This window comes from Diceros bicornis, chromosome 5 (genome assembly GCF_020826845.1).
Source record: "Diceros bicornis minor isolate mBicDic1 chromosome 5, mDicBic1.mat.cur, whole genome shotgun sequence".
Lineage (NCBI taxonomy): Eukaryota > Metazoa > Chordata > Mammalia > Perissodactyla > Rhinocerotidae > Diceros > Diceros bicornis.
This window is the reverse complement of record NC_080744.1, coordinates 13,445,120-13,472,482: the sequence shown is the minus strand read 5'-3', so window position 1 is coordinate 13,472,482 and position 27,363 is coordinate 13,445,120.

Genomic DNA, 27,363 nt, shown 5'->3' with positions numbered 1-27,363 from the left:
GAGACTTCACAGGCTCTACACTAGCTCCAAGGATTAAGACTATGCTTGCATTTCTCAGAATCAGCAAATGGCAGAAGCCTAGGATCACTGGGATAAAGAAAATAGCAATAAATTCTGTAGTAGGCATTTGTTTTTAATCCTTAGATAGTTCCAAGATATTGGTACTTACCTACATATTAGGGTTAAGGTAGGAAGAAAGGCGAGGATACAAAAATAAGTAAAGCATATTCCTGCCTTAGGAGAGCTTACAGACTCGGGTCCACCATCAACATAATGAGAAATCTTTGTTACTGATGCATCAGTTTTATGCTATATGAGCTTTTCAACTTCAGTAGAGAGTTGTGAATTTATTTGAAATTCATAATAGTTTAAAAATATAGTTTTACAGAACTTTATACTTGGATTGCGAGTTAGTAGTTTATTCTTATTTCAATCTGTAGTCATTTCTGTCATGCTTCCAGGTACCTCCCTTTCAATTTCCCCTTAATCATTACCTATACTCTTCTTATCATGAGCCAGTCAAGTCAATCTCAGACTCAATATGTACATATATATTTTTTTCTCTTTATTTGGTTACTTTATTAATTATGATGCAGTCTAAGTTTCTGTAACAAAGAGACCTGGAAATGCAGTAGCTCTGTCTCATGAAGTCATTCGAAGATCTGGGCTGGTGAGTCAGCTCTGCCATGTGGCTTGAACACGTGGCCTCCAGGGTAGCCGCTTCAAATAGCTGTTTCTGGGTTGGGGGAAGGAGACAGAGGAGGTCCATGGCAAGCAGCCTTATCATTAAGGGGGTGACTCAGAAGCTGCACGTATCACTTCTTCTCACATCCCATTGGCTTGAACTTTGTTATGTTGCTACTTCTATCGGTAAGTGAGGCTGGAAAATATACTGTCTACATGGGTGGCAGGAGATTCTATTACTTAAAGGAAGAAAGAGAGAATGCACACTGGCCAATAACTAGCAGTCTCTGCCGTATTCTCTTATTCCTCCATCAACTTTAATTCATATGTGACCACTGGTTTCTTTTATTCACGCACTCATTGGCAACATAGGGATGTGGCTGATAATCCCTGCAAGCTGCAGTTGAACCAAGACAAGAACACAAGAATGTTACTGGTCCCTGGAATTAGTTTCTTACATGTCACTCACTCTATCTCTATCTATCTATCTATCTATCTATCTATCTATCTATCTATCTATCTATGTATCATCTACTATCTGTCTGCCTTATTCATCCTGTGGATACACATTTGTCTGTAATTCTGCTATAAGTTTGAACTTCTTGGTTTTGGGTAGATTCAACGTTGTCAAGGAATCTATATGTATTTTACTGGGAAAGCCACTGCATGCTAATGAATGAGTAGGAGTTAACTAAGAGTAGAAATAATTATAAGGCACCTGTCAAAAGTGAAGTGCTATAGAAATGCTAAATAATGACACTAATAAAAAACTGATTGTCGTGACTTCAAAGGAAGTGTTAAGTTGGAGTGTTTTGACATGTACGGCATTTGAATGATCTAAATAGGTGTTTAGATACTCACATGAGAGACTGTTTTAGCCACTCACGGGAAATAAGAGTCTGTTCTACCCACTCAATGTTTTGATGCTTCCGTGAGAATTATATCATCTTTAAATATTATTTTAAATGTAAGGATTGTCTTGTCTTGATGAAATTCACATAAAGAAGGATACTGCTTAACAAAAATGTGACATTCTTCTTGGACTGCCTTGCTTTGTATCTTAAGTTCCTAGAGTCTCCACCTCTGATAAGATCCAATGCCCCTGCATCTGTGTGTTGACCAGACACACAAGAGTTAGGACTGCAAATCAGTAGTCAACTCTTGTTAGAGTTAGAGCTTTCGATTAGGCAGCTTTTTTGTTTTAAAGGTGTATCTTTAAATATTTATTAGATACAGGAGGCCTCACCAAAGGCGGTAATCTAGTGATTTGAATGTTAAGTGAAAGAGAAATGAATGGATTATAGTGCTTGTAAGTATCAGTAGTTTTAAAATAAGAGAAAAGTACTTTGAATCGTAACCTCTAAGTGTTTGAGACTTCCTCGAGCTCAGCACCATCAGAACCCATACTTGCTTTGGTTCAAAATATTAATTCTAAAGTATTATTTAGCAAAGTGGTGAAACCTCTGGCTCTGGACTCAGTCACAGTTGAGTTCAAATCTATCCTGTGATCTTGGGCCACCATGAGATCTTTCCCATACCTCAGTTTCTTCACTGGTTAATGGGTATTAGAATAATAATGGTACCTACCTACTAGGGTTGGGAGGATTAAATGAGATAATGCACGTAGTGCCTAGAGTGTGGTGAATGCTCAGCTAGTGTTAGGGATGGTTTGGGGCTTTTCCTGTTCGCTCAGATATTCTGTGAAGAGCAGCGTGCACAATCTTTCATGCTGGCGATTTCAAATCTCAAATTCACTGGGGTTTCATGGAAATATTCTTCCATGATATGTCAGTATAGCTTAGTAGTTGAGCTAAAAATTCCTGGCTCCACTCATTTCTAGCTGTGCACCCTTGGGTGAGTTAGTTAACCTTTCTGTGCCTGGATTTTCTCAATTGTAAAATGGAGATAATTGTAGTACCTACCTATAGGGTTCTTGTGAAGACTAAGATGTGTATCAAGTCCTTAGCCCAATGTTGGACATATAATCAACGGTCAACAAATATTGCACATTATTCATTTTGAAGCTTAAAATGGTTCTTGGGTTTGTTTTTAGTAAAATGAATAGGTATTTGGGATGTCCAGTTTCACTATTTTGAACACTGTTGATTTCCCCACTTTAAGAATTCTTTCAGGGCCTGTGGTCTTCAAAGTGTGTTCTCAATTGTCCATGCTAGTACAGGGTGCACTATCATCAATAAAAAAAGAAAAGAACCCCAAACTGGTAATCTAACCTTCTAACTGTCTGTTAAGTCCTTCGTTTTAACACCCACCCACAGTAGATGCCAGTGAATAAATCTGGGTGTTTTATCTTCTCTTTTCTCCTTTCCACTTCCTAATGAAGTAATGGTGGACAACTGGGGTCATAGGTGAACTGGCTCTGCAATGGTTAATGTCCTCTCCCAAAGGACATTTGGGCATTTTCCTAGTGTCCCACCTGGTTACTGGTGGTTTTGATGGGGAGGCCTATGGGCCGAAGAGGGTTCAGGAGAGGGAGGAGTTGTGTCTGTTGCTCCCTCAACAACGCCTGTAGCAGACACAATACAGGCAACGTGGCGAACTCAGAAGCATCACTCTTAGAACCCATACCTGGTGGCCTGCCATGCTGGAAATCTGCATGGCCCTGTGATGGCTTCAGAGGCAGGAAGCATAGCTTACTAGATTTGGTTTCTCTTGCATCTAACGCTGGCATGTAGTAGATGCTTAATAGTTGTTTACTAGTCAATTGCCTGAAAGTGAAAAATACCTCTCTATAATTTTGTGTGAGAATTGATTTGATTTAGATGTTGCTAGCGCTGGGAGATTATACTCTCTTTGTCTACTTTATATGAAATAATTTTGTAAACCAAAACAAGGTTTATATTGACTAAAGAAATTTTCTAGTTAAAGAAACTTGTGAAAAATGCTTTTTGTGAAAATTGATTAATCCTTGCCTACTGTATACTTTGTAAATTTCTCTCTCCCTAAAGTAATAAAGAAGCACGAATCTGAAATAAAATGCCAAAGAACAAGCATAACAGCCTGGGAAATCCGAAGTCACCACTTCTTCCATTTAAAATGTCAATCTGTCTACTTGCCACTTTCTCCTTTCACGAGATGCCTGCCACCAAATGTGGAATTAAAACGTCTGTATGGGCAACTGAAAAAGCAGATATGAAAACACTGCAGACTCTTCAGAATGGAAATGTTGTATTTCACTAGTCTATCATTATTTGAAGGTGTAATGCTTAATTCCGTGTGAAGTCTATTCTCTGAGGTAAACATTTTAAGGTTTTCCCCTTGGGGTAAAGGTGAAGGGGATAAAATTTGGGGTTTTCTTTCAGACGTTGTGCATGGAGGTTCTCAAGCAACTATTCCCCAGCTCTGCTCTCTTTGGCTGTGAAAATCGGGATAGGGTTAGCTTTTTCCTGCAGTTACTGCTGAACCAGGGCATGGACCTCAGAGAGAACCAGACACAGCCCACCGGATGTGGCTTCCCAGGGGCGTTCTCCGTTCTCCATTCTCTGAGAGAGAGCCCTCGGGGCACCCTGACCTGCCTTTATCTTTCAACAAAAGGACGAAAGTGAGTTCCTTCCGGAGCATGTTGAGATGCTCCTTGGTGCTGGGCGCCGGAGGCGGGATACAGCCACTGAAGTGTAGTGCATTTTAAAAAACTCTTTCTGGGAAATGAAAACATGATTTTGAAGTAGTCTGTAGTATTGAAATGCAGCACTCGGCTTCTTTTTGAAGCAAGACTTGCTGTAGGCTCGCTGGTGCAGAAGGGTCCTCAAGGCGAAGAGGCTCAGAGACAGCAGGAACGGGATCTTCAGAAAGGTATCGCTCATCCTATGAAACAAATTGCTCTAATTAAAAAAAATGTGTTAGGTTAGCAAGAGTAGCTCAATTGGTAATGTGATGGTGGGAGCAAGTTGTAAAAAGCCTCCATAGAAATATCTACTCTACTGATTGATAATTTGCTGTTTTGAGTTGTGGTGAAACGACTGGAACTTGATGGCCAATGCCTCCAACGCTTCTGGCCGTTGCCTTCCCCTTGCGCTCTCCTCTCCCAGGAGTAGAGACCTGGGAGCAATTTCTCTTTCATTCTCCCTTTTATCCTCCTGTCTGAGCACGTGGCTGCAGTAGGGAGAGATGCTTCCAGACGTTAGTAGTTTATCAGCTTATGTCTGTTTCAGCATCACCCACAAATTCCCATGGAATTTTGAACACTTAAGATTTATTAATTTGTGCATTTGTAAGAAATTCTGTGCCCTTAATAATGAAAGAGGACTACCAAAAGGAAAAATAAACATTTATTGAAATACACACAATCTTTGAGACCATAAATCTCTGTGCTTACCTAGAAACACTACCTTCCATTTTCATTAATGTTTATATTCTTGCTTTTGTTTGATCCCACTTGTGTGAATTAAAATATTTTGCCATCTGTTTTTAAAAATGCTAAAATTTAGACAACTTTAATTGAATCATATTGCTTATTGATATAGGAAATTCTCATCTGTTTCATAATAGAGGGTAAATACCAAAAGCAAAGTGTTATACTGAAGCAAACTATACACATTTAGGGATTATAAATCTCTGTAGGTTTTTGGAAGTATTATCCCAAATTTACAGAGACATGAATTTTTTTTATACTTGTGCTTCTCCAAGTTTAATGTGCATGCAAATCACCTGGGGACCTTGCTAAAATGCAATTCTAATTCAGTAAGTCTTGGGCAGGGCTCAAGATTATGCATTTCTGATGAACTCCCGGGTGCTGCTGATGCTTCTGGAACACAGACCACACTTTGCAGAGCAAGCACCTACATACATTTACATTTTAGTTTCTTTGGTTCCGTTGTATGGTTCCATTGGTTGGTGGAATTCAAAGTTAACTTTATTTAGCAGGATTTAAGTTATGATAAAATTTATAATTTTGGCAACGAGTAGGCAGTGATCAAGTTCCCTTTTCTTAAAGGAAGAAAAGCTGAGATTCACAGAGTAATTCTCAGCTGATGTTCATCCCGGGCCCTCAGATCCCTTCTGTGGTTATCTAATGAGTCTCTAGGGCTTCTCCTGTGTCTCCTTGTCATATAGAATTAAACTTTCCAACCTAGATATCAATTAGAGATAGATGGTTTTTCAAAAAATATACCCCTGTTTCAAAATATTTCCTTATCATTGAGCTTTTACCAAATTCCCTGAAGAATATTCAATAACTTGGGGCCTAGAACGTGCGTGCCCCTCTACGTACTTTTGGCTGAATTAACACATAAATAAATATCTAAGTTAAATAATGATAAAATGATCAAAATTTCTTACATGTAGTTGTCTAACCTTGATTGTGGTAAGCCACTGAGATTTTTGCAGTTGTTGTGGCAGTAGCCAGAATTAACCATTCTGATTAATATACCTCCTGGTACTTAGAGATTTTCTATTCTAGGGGAGGGATGAGGGATGAGAGAGAGGATAAAATGAGAAATACGGGTTGGTGGGCTTAAGAGAATGGGATTGGGCATGGGGATACCAAGTGAAGAGCAGGAGAGTCTGTGTTCAGAGTCAGCCCAGCCTCTACCTGTAGGAGAACTTCACCTTACTGTCGTTGAGAGCTACATTTACCGTTGGTCCTTTTGGCATATGGTGAGAGCATTCTTTCCACAGTAGCTAGTAAGTCCTCTATTGACTGGGCTTGACACTCAGCTGTGTTTCAAGACTTTGATTGGTTACTGTAGCTCAAACAAGTTGACTCCTCTCTTCCTCCCTCCCTCTCCATATACCTAAGGTTCCTGGAGTTTTGTGAACCAAGTAGCATGAAGATGGGTCCTTAAATATCCAACAGGGTGACAGCGGAATGGAAGGAAGAGATAATTGGTGTACTTGGAAAAAGCTATATAAAATAGCTCAAATGCAGGAGAGTAGGAAAAAACCATAATATTGTTATAAAAATTGCTAACATTAAATGGTGTTTACGATGTGTCGGGCACTGTGCCAAAGCCTAGACCTGTACCATCTCATTTAAGCATCACCACATCTATATGAGATAGTTACTATTGTTATTTTTATGTAATAAAAGAGCAAACTGAGGCACACACAAGTTAAATAAATTGTCCTGATCTCACAGCTAGTGAATGAAAGACCCACACAGTTTCCCATTTCCCTTTTAAAATGAAGACCAAATGCCTTGATGTGCCTCACAAAATCCTGTATGATCTGGTTCTTATCTACAAACCCATCCTGCTACTGAAGCCAGGCATGCTGACCTTCTTTTAATTTCTCAATGATATAATGCTTTTCCCACACCAATGCTCTTTTTCCTTTTTTTTTTTTTTAACTAATATTTCTACTCATCCTTCAAATCTCAGCTCAAAAGTCACTTACTCGGGGAATTCTTCCCTTTCCCTGACCAGCTCCCGATCTGAAATTCTGTCAAGTGCCCCTGCCCTCCACACTCCCAGCACCTTCTCCTTCTCCCTCATGGTGCTATGACAAACATTTATTTGTATTATAATTGGAGTACTGTCTGTCTTTTCTAGAATGTAATCACTGTGAGGCAAGGACTAGGGTTAGCTCATTATCTCTCTCTGGCACATATTAAGCTCATAGTAAATGTTTGTTAAGAAAATGAATAAAATGAATGACTCAGATTTTAAATTGGTCCCTAGAACAAATATCGTTGGAAGATGGGATGAGAGCAGGAGAGTAGGCGAAGAATATTGCTATTTGAAAAGAACTATAAGAGCCATATCACTTACTACTATTCTTAAGTTTCATCATGTTAAAAAGAGAATTTTGTTTTCTTTTTTATTCTTTTCACAGTTCTGCAATGAGAGGGACTTGATATTTTTTGAAGATAGTATTATTCTACAAGAAAACTTGGGGGTTTTCAATCTCCTGAGTGACCCTGAATTTATTAGAAAGGATCCTTGAATTTATAAAAATATTGGGCACTGTATGTAGATTGATTAAATGACATGCCTTCACATATGTACACTAGTATTAAAAATATGTGTATACTATTGTAAATAGTACAATTTATTTAAAAGCATTAACAAATTCATTGTAACTTTTTCTAATTATGTATTTTCGTCAATCATCAGATACTAAAAGTACCTTAACTATAATAGTTTTAAACCATGCATGTCTCCAAAATAATTTTCCTAGATTTCTTATTTTAACATTTTAGTTGGATATAGGAATACTTTTCTATTTTTCCCTACGCAATTGTATAGATAATTGAATTTAGTTTTATTTTCCATTAGCAGAAACAACTCCATTTTGACTGCTGGGTAGATTAATAAGTTGATTCAGAAAATTATTAAAAGCTTGGTCAGCTGATGAATATTAATAAGCAACTTGTTCATGAGTTTTTAAAATATACCCATGTATAATGCAAAGTGAAATAAGTCAGAGGGAGAAGGTCAAATACCGTATGATTTCCTTCATTAAGTAGTAGATAATAACAACAATAAACAAACACATATGGACAGAGATTGGATTGGTGCTTACCAGAGGGGAAGGGGGGAGGGAAGAGGGTGAAAGGGATAATTCGGTACATGTGTGTGGTGATGGGTTGTAATTAGTATTTTGGTGGTGAACATGATGTAATCTATGCAGAAATAGAAGTACAATGATGTACACCTGAAATTTTTACAATGTTATAAACCAATGTTACTGCAATAAACAAAAAATTAAAAAATAAAATAAAATAAAATAAAATATACCCAGGAAAACTTGAGCCAATTGCAAAAATGCCATTGGCTTTTTCCTTTCCCCTCTTTATCAATGTCCTTCCTCAGTGTTCCCAAGCTCCTGAGCTAAGGGAGTGTGAGCAGACAAATCAACATTCCCTCCTGTACAGCAAAGCAATTGGTCAGTGTATAGGAGAGTTCAAAGTTCACAGAATCTGCTGCTTCTGGTTTCTCTTTTTATCTTGAGTATATGTGACCTTGTCTGATTGCAGCATGTAAAGTCAAAACTACTCACAAGGGAAAGAATGAAGAGCTTAAATCTCTGGTTTTTGTACAGAGACAGTAAAAGAAGACAATATAAAAAGCAGCATTTCCATAACTACTACATATTGCTTTGCTTTTATATTTGGGACAGATGTTGTGAAACCAAGTCAGTCATTGACTAGTATTTAGCACTAATATGATCTGGCCCATAATAAAACAGTACTAAAGTATAAAGATAAGTACTAAAGAAACACAAGAAAAATAATTCACAGAAGACAAAGCATTTATTCCAAATACTCATTAAGGTAACTGAAGACTAATAAATGAAAATAAATAGATAATTCATATATTTCATTTTATGCTCATACTTGGAATAGTTTCCTATATTTAGAAAATAAAAAAAAATATGAATACTCTCCATAAAGCTGAGCCAAAGCATTGGAGAACTCTTTACTGTAAAATCATTTTCAAGCAGAAATGTTTATGTTCTGGATTCAAGATGAACACTTAAATGTTTGCTTCAACAAATTAAATTGTTTCAATGCTGATGTAAAACGATAGGCTCAAAATTGTGGAAAGGCTGTTAAAACCAAATGTATTTCTTCTTTTGAAGACACACACACACATACACACACACATACACAGACCTGGGCTCATTTTAAGATTTCATTCTATGCAGAATCCTTTCTTCCAACTCTACTATTCCTCTTCCTCCGAGTTGTTGAAATAAAGGGTTCCTTCCCCTTTGGAAATCTTATTTCAGATTAGTTGGTACCAATTAAGAATGCACGTACTTACTATTCACTTTCTAGCATTGATATGCTGGTGGGTTCAAAGCCATCTGCTGATGTTATAGAATATACTTGGCCAAAGTTGCAGTTAGGCTAGAGATGGAGAGAAATAGACAAGGGAGCTCCTCCCAGAGTGAAGAATCAGGCCCTAATCAAGGAATCTCCCCTTCCTGCAGGATGCAGGGCAAAGGGAGGTAGGGAATGGCTTCACAATTTTTACCTTTAGAGTTTTAAGAATTGCTATAGACCAGAGAATGCTATATTTATCCTCTTATTTCCCATTTATAATGGCAGCATTTATTGTGGGTATCATGTCCTTGCTCCCCTATTGTATATTGGGTGTGGTGGAAGCAGGGAACTTGTCTTTTTAGTCCTAGGTTACCGGCTCAAGGGGAGCCTCAAGGGGAAGAATGAATACTACCTGGAGATCCTGGATTTTGAGCTAGATTCAGCAATTGAATGGAACTTTGGGTTTTCTTCCTTGGAGCGAGGTGTTTTAAGTGTGGAAAGAAGAATAAAATATTTCAGTCCCAAAGTATAGAGAAAAATCCTACCCATTCACCACATTGTTTTTTCTTTCTGGACATACACAAAACTACATTTCTCAGTCTCCATTTTCTCAGCAGAAGGGAGGGATTCTGTAAGTGGTTGAGGGATATAGACTGAATCCTGGCCAGTGATATGTGAGCGGAAGTTATACGGACTACTTTCAGGTCTGACATTTAAAAACCAGATCAAAGCTGGAGTTATGGTTATGAGTGTGATGGAGTAAACATATTTCACTCTTTCTCTCCCACTGAATATAATTATAAAACCTGGACCGAATGCATGGGGAAATTATTGAAAGATTCTGAGAAGCAAATAGCAACAGGTGGATTGGAACAACATAGAATTTGAAGTAAATCCAATTGGTGGTGAATTGATCATTTTTTTCCCCTCTGGTATACCTTGACCTAAACTCAATGTTCCTGCCTGGAAACCTGGAAGTGAACACTACAGCTCAGACAGAGGGAGTTCCAGAAGAAGTCTTCTATCCCAGGCTTGAGGCTTGGGAAAGGAAAGTCTTAATGGTCGGGGACAGAACAGATATGCCCTAATTCCTGTTTTCTGATCTTTTCCTCTTTTCTTCATTTTCTTATTCCCTAACACCCCCAGAAAATTCTAACTTAATAATGATATAGGTAGGTTAAGAGCAAAAGGATGGAAAAAGATGTACCAGGAAAGCACTAATAAAAAAAAGTGGAGTGGCTATATTAATATCAAACAGAAGACTTCAGAGCAAAGAAAATTGCCAGGGGCAAAGAAGGATATTACATACTATTAAAAGGATAAATTCACCAAAAATACACACAAATACTAAATGTATATGTAACTAATAACAAAATTTTAAGATACATGAAGCAAAAACAGAAGAACGAAAGGAGAAATAGACAAATTCACAATTATAGTTTGTGACTCCTCTTTCAGTCATAGAAAATGAATAGATGGAAAATGAGTTAAGATGCAGAAGAAATGAAGAACGCCATCAACCAGTTGGATCTAACTGACATTTATAGAACACTCTACCCAACAGCAGCAGGATACAGATTCTTTTCAAGTGCGTGTGGAACAGTCAACAAGATAGACACTATCCTAGATCATAAAACAAACTTTAAGAAATTTAAACAAATGGAAATGATACAAACTATGTCCTGAGACTATGATAGAATCAAACTAAAAATCAATAATGGAAAGATAATAGGAAAATCTTTAAATACTTGGAAATTAATCATCAAATTTCTAAATAATTAATGGGTCAAAGAAGAATTCTCAAAGGAAATTAGAAAATATTTTGAGGCGGGGCCGGCCCCATGGCTTAGCGGTTAAGTGCGCATGCTCCACTGCTGGCGGCCCAGGTTCAGATCCCAGGCGTGCACTGATGCACCGCTTCTCTGGCCATGCTGAGGCCGTGTCCCACATACAGCAACTAGAAGGATGTGCAGCTATGACATACAACTATCTACTGGGGCTTTGGGGGAAAAATAAATAAATAAATAAAATTATAGAAAATATTTTGAGGCAAATAAAAATGAAAATACAAACGGTGGGACGAAACTAAAAAAGTGCTCAGAGGAAATTTATCACACTAAATGTGTACCTTAAAAAAGAAAGAGGTCTCAAATGAAGAACTGAAGCTTCTACCTTAAGACCCTAGAGAAAAAGCAAATTAAACCCAAATCAATCAAAAGGAAGGAAATTATAAAGATGAGCAGAAGTGAATAAAGTGGAAAACAACTAAAAAAATAGAGAAAATCAAGGAAACGAAAAGCTGATTCTTTGAAAAGATCAGTGGAATCCACAAAACTCTAGCAAGACTTCCAAAGAAAAAGAGAGAAGGCACAAATTACTAATATCAGAAATATGAGAAAGGACATCACAACAGACCCTGCAAACATTAAAAGGAAAATAAAGGAATACAATAAACAATTCTACTCACATAAATTCAACAAATTAGATGAAATGGAGCAATCCTCGAAAACAACAGATTCCCAAAACTTACCCCAGATAAATAGATAACCTCAATAGTTCCTTAACTGTTAAAGGAATTGAATTTGTAGTTTAAAACTTCCTAAAAAAGAAATCTCTAAGCCCAGTTGGTTTCACTGGTGAAGTCTCTGAACCATTTAAAAAAGAATTTGCATGAATTCTACACAATCTCTTTCAGGAAAATAGAAGATGGAACACTTCCAAACTTATTTCATTAGGCCAACATTACCCTAATGGCAAAGTCAGACCAGGATATTACAAAACCAAAGGAAAAAAAACAAAAAAACAAAAAAACAACAAAACTACAGACCAGTATCTCTCATAAACATACCTGCAAAAAATCCTTAACAAAAAATTAGTAAATCGAATTCAGCAATATACAAAAAAAATAATACACCACAGCTAAGTGGTGCTAATCCTGGGAATGCAAGTTTGGCTCAATATTTGGAAATCAATCAATGTAATTCACCATATTGATAATCTCAAGAAGAAAATCCACATAATCGTATAAATTGAGGAAGTAAAAGCATTTGAAAAAAATACAACATTCATTTATGATAATAACTCTCAGAAAACTAGAAATAGAAGGGAACTTCCTCAGCCTGGTAAAAGGCATCTACAAAAAAACCTACCAATAATATCATACTTAATAGTGAAAAACTGAATGCTTTATACTTAAGATTAATAGAAAGGCAAAGACTTCTTCTCTCCTTACTCCTATTCAGCATTATACTGGGAGTCTCAGCCAGTGCAATAAGACAAGAAGAAGGAATAACAGACATATGGATTGGTAAGGGAGAAACAGAACTGTCCCTATTCCCAGACATGATTGCCTGTGTAGAAAAATCCATGAAAAACTTTTAGAATTAATGAGTGAGTTTACCAAGGTTACAGGATATAAGGTCAACACACTAAAATCAATCACATTTCTGAACTATAGCCATGTACAACTGAAAACCAAAATTTAAAAATCAATACCATTTAAAATCTTTAAAAACATGAAATATTTGGGTATAAATCTAACAAAATGTGTCCAGAACTTACATACTGAAAAATTATGAAAAACTGATGAAAGAAGTAAAAGAAGGCCTAAATAAATAGAAAGACATAAATGTTTGTGGATTGGAAGACTCCGTAGTAAAGCTATCAGTGGTCCCCAAATGAGTCTGTAGATTTAATGCAGTGCTAATTAAAATCCCAGCAAAATTTTTTTGTGGATATAGACAGGCTGATTCTAAAATGTATATGGAAAGGTAAAGGAACAGGAATAGTTAAAAATTTTGAAAATGAAGAACAAAGTTTGAGGAATCACACTACCCAATTTTAAAACTTATTATAAATCTATAGTATACAAGATAATGTGGTATTGGCAAAGGAAAAGACATATAGATCAATGGAACAGAATAGGGAGTTCACAAATATACTCACACAAATATGGCCAATAGATTTTTGACGAATGTGCAAAAGTGACTGAATGGAGAAAGGATAGTCTTTTCAACAAATGGTGTTAGAACTATTGGACATCTGGGTTTTAAAAAACCCCACAAAACTTCTTGATGTAAACTTCACACTTTATACAAGCATGAACTCAAAATGGATAGTAGATCTAAATGTAATACATAAAACTGTGAAAATTTTAGAAGACAAAAAATATCTATGCTGACCTTGGGTTTGGTAGCAAGTTTGTGGACATGACACCAAATGCAGAAACCACAAAAGAAAAAATAGATAAATTGGATTTAATTTTTAAAAACTTTCTTCTATTATGATATTGTTACAAGAGTGAAAAATGGTACAAATTGAGAGAGAATATTTTCAAATTACATATCTGACAAAGGCCTTGTATCCCGAATATATAAAGAACTTTTAAAACACAATAATAAGAAAAAAAATTCAATTAAAAATGCACAAAAGACGTGAACAGACACTTCACCAAGAGGATATAATGATTACAAATAAATACATGAAAAAATGTTCGACATCATTAGCCATTTAGGGGGATACAAATTAAAACCATGATGAGTTACTGCTGTATGTCCGTTAGAATGGCTAAAGTAAAAAAGCACCGACAATACCAAGTGCTAGCCAGGATGCAGAGCAACTAGAACTTTCAGATATGATTGCAGGGAGTGCAAAGTGGAGGGGAGTCGTTTTCTCCTTTGAGTTTTCCTTCATTCATTCAACAGATATTATTGAGTGCTCATTGTGGGCATTTGATAATATTTGTTGAATGAATGAACTCAGAGGAGAAAAATGACTCCCTTCCACATTGCTTTCCCATAACTGTAATGATTAATCGTGGTGTAACTGCCCCATGCTGACCTTTTTGAGTAGGAGTGGGATGGATAGAGTGGGTGTCTGAAGTTGGATCTTCTTAAATCATTTCCCATGGGTTTGGCACTCCTAAGGGAGGAATTTTCTAGCGATGAGGTTAGGACCCTTTCTATGGCTCTGTTTTATATTCAGGACATGTCTAGTGAGTGTATAAAAGTGAGTCTCATCTTCCTGAAATGCCAGGTTTGGCTAAGCGCAACTATACTTCCATTTTTAACTGCCTGTCTCCATCCAGCTACCGAAATCAAGCCGTTAGGGCACTTTGGTCCGAGGATTTGAGTAGAAAGACCATTTGCATAGCTAAGGCTTCTTCAAACGGTGGAAAGCAGTGTGGTTTCCTCTTGTGTCGGAAACAGAGACACTTTTAGGTGCAACGTCATTTGCCTTCCTTGACTGATTTCCCGGACATGCCACAGTCACAATTCCATGTCCTGTCCAATTCCGTCTCCTGTCTTGGGCAGCAGCCCTGGCTGCCCAGAGAGTATGTTTTTCAGGTCCTTTTTTACTCTTCATTTTGCCTGAAATGAAATATCCAAATAATTTAGGTGGTGGTGTAGGTATGGATTTCCCAATACTTTCCTCATCTTTCTTCCAGATAATGCATATTCAGATCAAATCCTAATCATCTACTTTTTAAAAATCCAGTAGGATCATGATTAAAAAACTGAACTTCAGATTTCTGTGAATTCCCATCTCTCACTTTCTTCCCATTAATTTCCCTCCTGTGGATTTCAAGGTCATTGACGGAATATTGAGCTGATTAAAAGCAAAATGTAGCTTTAGATGTCAAACATTAGTTTCAAGGGAGTCTTTGAATTTTCTATGTACTGGTGTTATGAGATTTCAGGATTTCCAATTAGACATGTAGAAAAAAAATTAAAAATTAGTTTCTAATTAAAAATAATTTAAAAATCATTTCTATCTGAAAAATTCAGCAGAGATTATTATTCAAAAAGTCATTAGAATCGATGTGTTGCTGATAAAAAGACTTTTCATTTCTTGTCATCTACACAAAACTTTGAGAATTTCTTCCTTTGATCTTGACAACTTGTGGCTTTATCCTGTTAATCATGAACCTTTTTCTTAATAGAAAGATTTCCTTCAATTAGGGGAAAATCAGTAGTTCCCTGAGTATGATAATTTTTTCTCAATGTGAGAAAAAAATAAGAGAAATGGGTTAAGTGGAAAACAATTTATACAATTTTCTTTAAAATTTGCAAATAAATATCACTTGATTTTGGTCTATGTATAACACTAACCACTGTGATGTCATGGAGTGTTTTGTCGGTGTCGCCTGTGAAGAAGCAAAGTAATTTGTACATTTGTGGGCAAGTTATACCCAGATACAGTAATCCTTACCTTCCTTTCTGTGGTTGCTAAAGTTAAGAGTTCAGAGCCAGCCCTGATGGTCTAGTGGTTAAAGTTTGGTGCTCCCACTTCGGCAACCAGGGTTCATTTCCTGGTCGTGGAACCATACCACCTGTCTGTCAGTTGCCATGCTGTGGCGGTGGCTCACATAAAAGAACTAGAAGGACTTACAACTACGATATACAACCATACACTGGGGCTTTGGGGAGAAAAAAAAAAAGAGGAAGATTAGCAACAGATGTTAGCTCAGGGCGAATCTTTCCCTGCCAAAAAAAAAAAAAAGTTAAAATTAGAAAAAAATGGGGGTTTGGAAAAGAGGTCTGTAAGATTGCTCACTCTTTTAATATGTAGAGAAAGACTCAATATTTTAATCATAATCTTAATATTACAAATATAATTAATAAAACTTAATCAACCCCAGCATATTTTTATTGTAACATTGAAATAAGAAGAAAACGTGGGGAAGTTGTAACATTTCCTACTGTTAGTTTACAAATAACAATATTTAAGCATAAAATATTAAACCAACATAATTAAGGCTCTTATACCTCAAGAGTCAGTTAGCAATAATATTGAAAGTATCTAAATTACTAAATGGTAGAGGAACATACTCCTGTGTAGTCTAGCTGCACTAAAATAGAAATGTCTAAATTGAAGTCAGTGCAATGTTTTCTAAAGAAAAAATCAGGCTTCTGCAGTTGGTTTGAATAAGATGCCTGAAGTATGAATGTATAAAGCTGACTGTCATACATGGTGACCCCTCTGGAGCTCTCCTCTGCTGGGTTTACGCGTCTCTGGTAAGTGTAGCTTCTTGAAGGCTTGTGTGAGAGCTGTTGAGTGGAACAATATGTTTCCTAATATTTTTCCTACTTCAGGGAGTGGGTAAAAAAAGGGAGCTGGGTGGTGGTGGAGGTGCTTACAAACACATTCTTTTTTGCAAACATTTTTTTGAAGGTTCAAAGGTAAATAGGTGAAAGTTGACTATGTCAAGTCTAGTAGTACTTGAGCAGCTGCAAATTTCCTACTGTAGAAAAAAATGGTGGTCTTACGGTTGGTTCAAATGTATACCTCAAGATAATTAAAACTTTTACTAGAGGTTTTGGACTTTCTATAAGAAAAAAAACACAATAATTGGAAATTGTTCATTGTGAATACATTAGATTTGTACAGACAAAACATTCATGAAGTGCAATTATAGCCCGTGTTGCTATATTAGTATGAATGTTAATAGCATGTTTGTTTTTGAAATGGGTTATGCATTCTGATAAATGTCTGCTTTAATCTAGTCATCTGTGTATCACTTGTCTAAGTACTCTCATTTAAGATGCCATATCCCTTCTTGTAGCAATAAAGGGGTAAAGCAACATTAATATTAAATAATTAGAAAAACAAAAGGGGAATGATTAAACATATTTACATAATTGAAATAACACTGTGTCGCAGTGGGAAATCGGGACAATGTTGTCTCCTTTCAAAGTAATTCATAATTCAGATTTTTAATTATGGCATATTCATTCATTTAAAGATGATTCTGGATGAGAGGGCCACTAATGAAATACAATCATTAGCATCTAAACAAAGTAATTTACAAAGTCTCCTTTAGGGGAAAAGATTTCTAGAACATCATCAATCACACAAGATATGCAAAAACAAGCAATTAAACCACACACAAGAACTACAACAGCCTTATATATCAGCAATGTACACATGAAAACATAACTGATTACAATGATTAGACTAGGGTAGTGTGGTTAATTTGTATTTTATGTAGTGATTCGGTGGAAGAATGCACCCGGACAGACACATTACACACAAGAGGAACTTCGTTTCATTAATACTCACTTAAAACACATGACCAAAACCCCCCCCAAAAGCAAACCTTGAATTTTGTGTCGTTGCCTGGACATCCATGTGGGATCAAAATCCTGCATACTTTAATAAAACATCTTCCTTTCTCCTCTATCTCTTTTTGCCTGCTGTTTGCTTCTATAAACTGGCAAAATGTTGGATTAGGAAAGTATTTTGTGAGAGGCAGGTGCTGCATTGGTTTCTCATTATTTGTTCAAATGCTGCGTTAGGCTTCCAGCGACAAAGGGCTTCCAGCCCTCACAGGGTCAGTGATTTCCTGGCTCTTCCTCCATATACACAATTACAGATCATTAAGCATGCAGCAGGACTAAATGGATAGTATAATTCTCTAATTTTTAATGCCTGTATACAGTATCTTGCTCAATGGACCCACAAAGAGGCAGGTTTCAAACGCTTCTCCTACAGGCCGCATTCTAATCTTATTGAAAACCTATGGTACTTACTTCTGCCAGTGGTTTTCTTTGTGAAGTGGAAGGAAGGCTTGGGTGTAAAAGGAGAAGGAATTAGGAGACTGGTGTCCTGTTGAGGAGGGGGGAATCCATGGAGGAGGCTGGCACTCCTGGAGTAAGCTGAGCCGCCTTCGATAACCACCAGCTACAGAAGCCAAAATATGCTCTATTGGGTACTCAAAGGATAAAAACACTGGTTAATTTTCAACAGTGCTCCTTCATTTGACTTTACAATTTACAACAGTGAACATTAATGCAGGAATGGCTTGGTTGAGGAGGAGTTTAAAATTAGAACCCCTCTTCTCATTAGCTGCAACGGCCTGACCCAGGGTGACTGAGAAGCAATTTGTCGCCAGATTCTCATTTTGCTTCTGTTATGGCTCCTTGTAAATGAAGCACAGCAATTTATTGTAGCACCTCTAGGAGTCAAGAACATAATGTGTAAAACACATACAAAAAAATCTTTCTTCACATTCATTAACACCCAGCACATAGAGGCTGTTCACTTTTCCCTCTAATGAAGGAGGGGGATCTTAAATCTAAAGCTTTCCATCATGTGAAGAAGTCCTCTTCAGGCCATTAGATGGAGGCTGAGTTGGATTGAAGAAAGGTCATTGACAAAAACGGAGTGGCAATATGAGGAAAAATAGAAAATGGATAAAAGAAGAGACTTTAGAATCCTCAAAGAATGGAAAGTACATTTTTGGCATCAATGATCAACCCTTCTTGTCTCTCAGCATATTTTCTGTTGTCAGTGAAGAAAAGAATAGCCAGCTTTTTATGTAGCTGGAAATTGCTCTAGTGTTGGGCCAATTCTCATTTCTTCACCCTTGGTCTGACCTTGCAAGAGGCATTAAGTTAGGTTCATTTGAAGAGCATATTGTCTATGATCTTTAAAACATGTTTGCTTATTTCCTCTCCTCTCCCCCGCAGCCTTGACAAGACATTGCAGTGCCCGTGGTTTTAACGCGTTCTGATTATGTAACAGGCTGCTCCCGCCCGAGGCTGGCCGCGGGCTTTTATCTTACTTCAGATATTAATTCTGATTAACGGTTTGGTTCTGTGTGTGTGTGTGGGGGGGTCTCACAATGGCACCTCCAGATGAACCTAATAACAAATTATGTATGGAAAAAATGGCATTTTTTCCTCATTTAGGTTAAATGCTGAATGTTACCATACAGAGTACTTGTACGCTCTTATCCGTTTTATGATGTAGAAATAGACACTCAATATTTATGGTAATAATAGTAGTCTTTTAAAACTCGTTTTAGAAAAAGTGGAATTCTGAGTTTATAGAACCAGGTGAAAGGTCAATAAAATCTGAAAGATTTTCTTTTGAGAGTTTACGAAGTGCCACATACTGTGCCGGGTGGATCAAATGAATTAACTAAGTTAGTCTTCACAACACCAAATTAGTGTAATTAAGGTAGGAATAGGAGATTATATATAGTAATATAGAGTATAAATATTATTATCTTCTTTCCAACCCACGATGCAGATGAGAAAATGGAGGCACACAGGAGTTAAATTATGTGTTCAAACTTGAAGAATCAGAAAGGGGCAGAGCTGGAATTCCAACCCCGGCCATATTTTACCAAGGTCTGCATGTATCCCCTCAGCCACACGGCCTCTCCCTGAGAGCACCTTTCGCTCTAAACTCCAGTAACAACTTCCTCTTCTTGTTTCAATTAAACTTGTTTATCTTGCTTTATTCTCTATAAACATTTATATTTATATTGCTTTATTCTTCTATCATTTACCTTTCTTAGTCCCACTCTTAGTATATCTGAAATTTAGATTGCTGTGGCTTTAGCCAATTGAGCTTTGGTTTTTAGTATTTTATTTGTCCTCATTCATAAACAGCATGCCTACTGACTAAGCATGGTTAATATTTGAAGGTCAAAATTTGGGACACAAAAAGAGGTAATGTTAAAGAAAATTTAAGAACAGTTGTCTTAGGTAGTTTAGGTGGCTATAATAAAAATATCATAAACTAGGTTTATCAACAACATGAATTTATTTCTCACAGTTCTGGAGGCTGGAAGTCTGAGATCAGGGTGCCAGCATGGTCAGGATCTGGTGAGGGCCCTCCTCATTGTTGCAGAGGGCCATCTACTTGCTGTGTCCTTACATGGCAGGAAGAGTCCTAGCTAGTTCTCTGGCTTCTTCTTATAAGGACACTAATCCCATTCATGAAGGCTCTGCTCTTATGACCAAATTACTTCCCAAAGGCCCCACCTCCCAATACCGTGCCATTGGGATTAGGGTTTCAACATATGAATTTTGGGGAGACACAAACATTCAGTTCATAACAACAATTCAACTAAAAACCTTTTTGTTACAATTCTTGATTTCTCTCTGCTTTGGAGTCCCAGGTCAGCACCTAAGTGCTGCAGAACAGGCTTGTGGTGCTGCCTGCTCTCTGTAGCTCATTCCTGGGTGCCTCTCAGATTACCTCACCTGGGTAATCTGCTTTAAACCATATTTCCTGTTACCTGATTACCTGCTGCCACCTGCACACTGCACGGGACATAGATGCAAGCAGTGTAACAGTGAAAGAACATGAGCTACTTGATGATGCAGCTGAATCCCAGGGTCACCTTGTGATTGTAATGGTGTGCATCCAGTTCTGCTAGACTATAACTCCACATGGAAGGGATGTGTCAGTGTATTCCTAAGGGGCCAGCATGGTGCTGTCACACAGTAGGCACACAAGCTGTTATTGAAGGAATGATTCTTCTTTAATTAAAAGAGCCCTGGAGCACCTGCACTCTGCAGGATTTAGACAAACTTGAGCAAATGTGACCTTGGTCAGAAATTGGTGATCAAGCAACTTCTAATTGTCTATAATTTCACTTAGAGCCATTCAATTCTTTGAAGTAACTCTCATATTCCCCTTATAATTCTTATTTTCTTAAAATGGAATATTGTTCCTTAGGGACAAGATTAATTTCCCCACATAATGCTTCGTGTTCAGTAAGCACGAAACAAAAATTGTAGATTAATATTCTAAACATCTATTGATGCCTTGAATAATTCAAAAAGCATATCTTTGTACCTACTGCACGCAGCCAGTATAAGCTAGGTGCTGAACTAGGTGCTGGGGATACAAAGATGAAAAATTCCTGATCTTATGAAGCTTAAGAACAATGGGGGGAGACAGACACACAAATAGGTGTAAAAAGGGAGGTTTATCACTGATAATGTTCTACACTGAAGAGCCAAAAGCTTTGTCTACACATCTAGTTATCCAAGATGGTATGCTTGATATATTCAGATGATTAACTGGATTTATTTCTTACCTTCCACAAAGCTGCTCTGGTGTGGTGTAGACCCCAAGACGTAGGTCATTAAATCAATCACACTCAGAGATTGAAACAAACACATTCAGAATCTTCAGACTAGCCTCACTCAGTTAAGTTCTAATCCAACTTCTTGTTTTTTTATTGAGGTTAGAGGAAACCATCAACAAAATGAAAAGACAACCCACCAACTGGGAGAAAATATTTGCAAATCATGTATCTGATTAGGGGCTAATCCAACTTCTATATTACATCATTTTGGTATTTGAGGGTTGTTCTTATGTTCCCATAAAGTCTTCTCTATTCTAGTTCTTTCTGCTTTAAATCATATTTCCTGTTTCTGTAAAAGCATGAAGACAATAAGAGGCAAATTTACAGTAAGCTAAATTTCAGGGTACCTCACTCACATGGGGCCCTAGAAATGTGTTCATATGGGCATATATCTTTGTAAAACTTGCTAAAAGAAGATATTTTAACTGCCGCTGTCTGTCCCTTTCCACTTCAACTTCGTATCCATCACCCTTCCCCTCAGGTAGGGTGGCATCAGAGTGGTCTTGAGCAGTTCTTGGATACAACTAAGGAAAAATTGATTTGGAATGCATATGATTTAGATTCAGTGGGATTCATTTATGTAGTCTGCAATCACTTCTGTATATAGTTAAATTATTCTAGCTGCCATAGTCCTGATTTGAAATTTGAAATGAAACACATGGAATTTCAAAGGACCCTGAATAGCCAAAACAATTGTGAAAAAGAAGAAGAAATTTGGAAGACACATATTTCCTGATTTTAAAACTTACTATAAAGCTACAGTAATCTAAACAGTGTGGTACTGGCATAAGGATAGACATATAGACCAATGGAATAGAACTGAGAGCCCAGAAATAAACCCTTATGTATATGGTCAATTGATTTTCAAGAAGGGCACCAAGGCCATTCAATGGGGAAAGAACAGTCTCTTCAACAAATGGTGCTGGGGAGATTGGACATCCACATGCTATTTAAGTATTCTGCAGTCAAAAAGTAGGAGGAAAAGTATTATAGAGGCATGTCAAGAAGTTAAGTAATACGAATATTATGTTATTCTTATGGATTTTGTGATATCTTGGTAATTTCTAAATTTGATGCAATTTCTTATTCTAAATAAATATTCACTTTCATAGCTAATTTTGTATTCATAATTTTATGTATCTTTTTTCTGAAAGCCCCCCCCCCACCTCAATTGTATAAGCTTCAGACCTCATAAAACCAGGATTGGCCTCAGAAACCAGGTAGGGGGCCTCCACTAGCCCAAATAACACATCTAATGACAACGGAGTAAGCCTGAATTTCAGCTGCACTTGCTCGCTTGGCGGGGTGCTGTCATACAAGGTACATATTGAAAATTCTGCACAGCAGCCCTATTACCTGCTATACAAGATATTTCAAGTGGCGTTCCATCTTCCCAGTATAAAGTAAGACTGTCTTTTCCTTCTAGGCACTATGGTTCTAGTACGAGTTTTTTGAAAGTGTTAATGACTGTGGTATTACACTCACAACACTGAGGAAGCATTACAGGTAGAGTGATCATTTAATGCATTGTTCAAACTGAGATGCTTTTGAGAGTGAAAGAAGATGCTGCTAATAAGTAAGCTGAGATAGCAGGCACAAAGTGGGACACCCCTAGGCAAACCAAAACTTATGGTTACCCTCATTATGAGGAATTGTGGGAGAGGAAAATCACAGTGGAATGGGGCATATGTGATAGTTAATTTTATATGTCAACTTGCCTACATATCTGGTTAAACATTATTTCTGGGCATGTCTGTGAGGATGTTTCTGGATAATATTAGCATTTGAATCAGTGGACTCAATAAAGTAGATCACCCCCTCCGATGGAGGTGGTCTCATCTCATCTTCTCTTGCCCTTTGACTGAGATTTACATCAGCTCCCCTGTTTCTCAGGCCTTTGGACTCAGGACTGAACTACACCACATGCTTTCCTGAGTCTCCGGCTTACAAAAGGCAGATCATGGCACTTCTCAGCCTCTAGAATTGTGTGAGCCAATTCTTCATAACAAATCTTTTGTATCCTATTGGTTCTGTTTCTCTGGAGAACCCTAACTAACAGAGCATCCATGTTAGATGTAGAAACTGAGGCCCAGGGGACCAGTGAATGAAATAAAGACATGCGAAGAAAGTAACAAATCATCGACTTTTGATCCCCATTTGTCTCAAGGTTGACTAGACCATGATGCTCCTGATCCCTCAGAGAAATGTTCATTGTACACTGTCTTAGGATAGTGGAAAAACTCAGAGAGATGCTAACAAGATTACACATCTCTTAGTAGTCCCTATTCTAAAACCATGTGTCAAACAGTATTTTTCAGCAGTGGTCAAAGGCATTTTCTTAGGAGATAATGTTTTATGATCAAATGCTGTTTTAAAATTGTAACATTATACTGTCTTTTCTACCTTTATCAGGGTGTCTGCAACCTGATTAGTTGCTTAAAAGATTATGATTTCCCTGGGTTCAACCCACATGTCTGCAAGGACAGGGGTGAGAACAACCAATCAAAGCCCAGAATTTAGAAATGGCCAACTATCCTGAACAATAATCCATGGTCTATTTTAGATACTAAAATTCTGACAGCTTGCTCTTGTGACAAAGATGTTAACAAGGAAAGAAAATGGCACTAATTTAATCTATTCTTATAGTTCATTCTAAAATGAGACTAGCATGCCACCAAGTTATAATAATAAATACTATAGTAATTTCACAATTCTTCCTACATGCTGTTCACAGTCCTTTCACATGCAAATTTGCCATCTATTGCTTCATGACAGTGATTTTAAGTGCATTAAAGGGTTCTCAATTTTCTTATACTTGATGTCCTAATTACGTTGCAGGAACATACACAGAATAGTACCATATACTGGCATTTGTCTGGTTTGTAGCATTTCTCCATACAGTGGGTTCCCTCCTTCTCTTGACATAGCACCTGGGTTCTGAAATATAGGTTTCACCAGTAGTATTTGAATAATCACTAAGAGTAGTTAGAGAAGTAAAATTTGCCAAAAATTGTTACTGTGAAATACTCCATACATCTTTATTTTGTAATACAAATTTGCATTTATATAAAGTTATTAAAAAAACACAAAGAACATTCAAAAGATATGTTTAAATATGTTTCAGTTTTTGAGGACACGTTTGAAAAGACTACCCTATAACAATGAAGAAGAGATATTTAAGATAAGTGTTTCGGGGTATCCCACTTTCGTTCAGTGCTTTTGGGTCAGTGCCCTGGGCTGGTGCCCTGGGTGCAAAGCACAGCATTGGTGTTATATGAAAGAAGTGGAAATGTTATCATTCTTTAAGGACTTTGAAACCCCAGCCAATTGGGATTTTCTCATACGTGTTAGTGAATGCTGGTGGCTGACACAGAAACTGCTTAAGTCTACTATGCTGGATGAATATGGAGTTTTGGTGGCTTTGAAGAGAATGAAAAGTCTGGAGAAAGCACCTTCCCTTGACTTAATCTAGCTTATGACCCATGAACAGATAGTATCCAAAGGTAGCCCAAAGCATGTACATTGGAAAATCCTTACTTTGTTGAAACTATGAAGAGGTGGTAATCAATCTCATTATATGTTTTTATTTTTAAATACTATGGCATGCTTGGTGATTCAATGGTGAGAGATTGTGGGACACTGAATTAACGCATCTACTTTCTGGGAAATGACTTTGTACTGTTTCCTCCCATGAAAAGAAAATGGTGACGGAGGCGAGTTCCAGGTGATAGCCCTCCTCGCCCATTTCTTTAGCATCTTGCCCACCAGGAGAGTGAGGACAAGCCTCCGACTATGTCAGTAACTTCTCTGCGTGCTTGTTTAATTAATTAAGGGCTGTAGGTGTACCACAGCCTCTGAATTTAGCTTAATAGCCTTAATTATGCAGGAAAACAATATACTGTGTAAATTAGTACACACCAGACGTGACATAATTACTAGGGCAGGGTGGACAGCCTTTTGTTGAAGTGCTGCTTTAAATGAGTCATTTCAATGCTGAAAATATATTTTTTGTATTTGAGAGCTAATGTACTGAATTGTTCTTTCAGAAACTTGGTTCCAATTGCTCTAAAACGCCAGGTAGGTGGAAAATAATAAATTCTGTGTCTTCTGAGATAAAAACTACATTTTGCATTATACTGCTGGGCAGCACAATCACTGTAATTTAGGAAGGTTGCTATTATTGTATGAGCAAACATTTTTTTTGTATTATTACTGTTTATTTTAACTCAGGGGTGTGTTCTCTAGTAGACACATAATGAAATGGCCTTGTATTAAAATTGTTTACCTGCTGTTTGCTGAAAGACGTTGTAAAAATTAGAAATAGAAAAGACCTCTGATGTCACCTCGCCCATCCCAGGCAGGGCAGAGAAAAAAATTATACCCTAAGGCAGCTTTGCCAGAGGAGCCCAAAATAGACCACGCTCTTCAATGTCTCACTGAGTAAATTGTAGGTGGCAGGATGAGATCATTTGTGTCAATTCAGGAGGAAAAACAGTATTCCTACAGAGGTTGAGAAAGAGGAGTACCAATTTGTTGACAAATTTATTGACTGAGATCCCACATTTAAGGGTTTTACGGTCAAAAGAAATTTTTTAAATTCCTCAAATTAATCGTGAATTGTGCAATCATTTAGTTTCCCTGTTAACTTATCCAATTAGCTAAGTACATAAGCATTGGAAACAGGGTAGAGAATGTCATTCTTTCACTCTGGAGATAAAGTATAATAAAATACTGGATTGGTTTGAATTTTACTACCTCTTCTTTCTCTTCTGAATTTTCCAGAAGTACAAAGGACCAAGAAATAGCAAAAATGTATATAAAAGCATGAGGAAGCAGAAGAGACAGAAGAGGCCTAGAAAATTCATACTAGAAATTAGCCCTCAGCCATCAAGGTTTGAAGGGACAGTGCAGTGAAAAAGATGAATTAGCCGTTGGCAAAACTATGAAGCAGGCCTGGTTGTCCCTTCTCTTGATTTCTGAGACATTTCTGCTCTCCTTCACCCTTTCCTGTCCTGTCAGTACCCACCTACTTGCCTTTTCCTTCCTTAGGGGCCCAAGAACCTCCCCAGGTCAGTGAAAATCTTTAGCAAACTAAATTGGAAAAAAACCTGTTAGACATTTACCCATCCATTTTGCAAATTCACTTTCTCTTTTTGGCCTTTTCCTCCAGCCCTTCAGTCAGACAGACCTCCGTGGTGATTAGAGAGGAGCTACTTAGCAAGTCTTAGTCACTCAAGAATTTCAAGGGCTTTCATACTAGTGACTGTGGTAGGTAGCTACTAAATGGCTCCCAATGATCCCCACCTCTTGGTGTTCTGGCCTGTGTGTAACTCCTCCCCTTGAGTGTGAGCTGGACCCAGTGCCTCATTTCTCACAAATAGAATATGGCAAAAATGATGAGATGTCACTTCTGAGATTAGGTTACAAAAAGACTGTGGCTTCTTTCTTAGGCTCTCTCTTGTACGCTCTCTGGTTTACTCTGAGAGAAGCTGGCTGCCATGTTGGAGCTGCCCCATGGATGGGAACAGAAGGAAGCCTTTGGGCAATAGGCATTGAGAGCTGAATCCTGCCAGTGAAATGAGTAAGCTTGGAGGCAGATCCTTCCTCTGTCAAGCCTGCAGATGCAAACGCAGACCTAGCTGACTTCATGAGAGACCTTGAGCCAGAGGCATCCAACTGAGCTGTGACCACGTTCCTGACCCACAGAAACTGTGAGATGACAAATGTTCATTGTTTTAAGGCTCTAAGTGTTGGGTATTCTGTTATGCAATGAATACTAACAATGAATTATCTCATTTATGACATAAAAATGTCAATTTCAGTTAAAATGATAATCAGTTAAGTTCGTTAAATTAGTTAACCAATTAGTTAAATTAGCCCTGTATTCCAACTATCAGAACTTACCAGTCAGACATTTGGTGAATGTGCTTGGCTGAGGTGCTGAAGGGGCGAAGCTACCATCTGTGGGATTATGACTGAACACCTCTAAGTCAGAATCCTGCCCAGGCAGAAGGATAAGGCAGGGCGGGGCAGTCTCTCTTGGCCTTGGATGGCCGTTCACCCT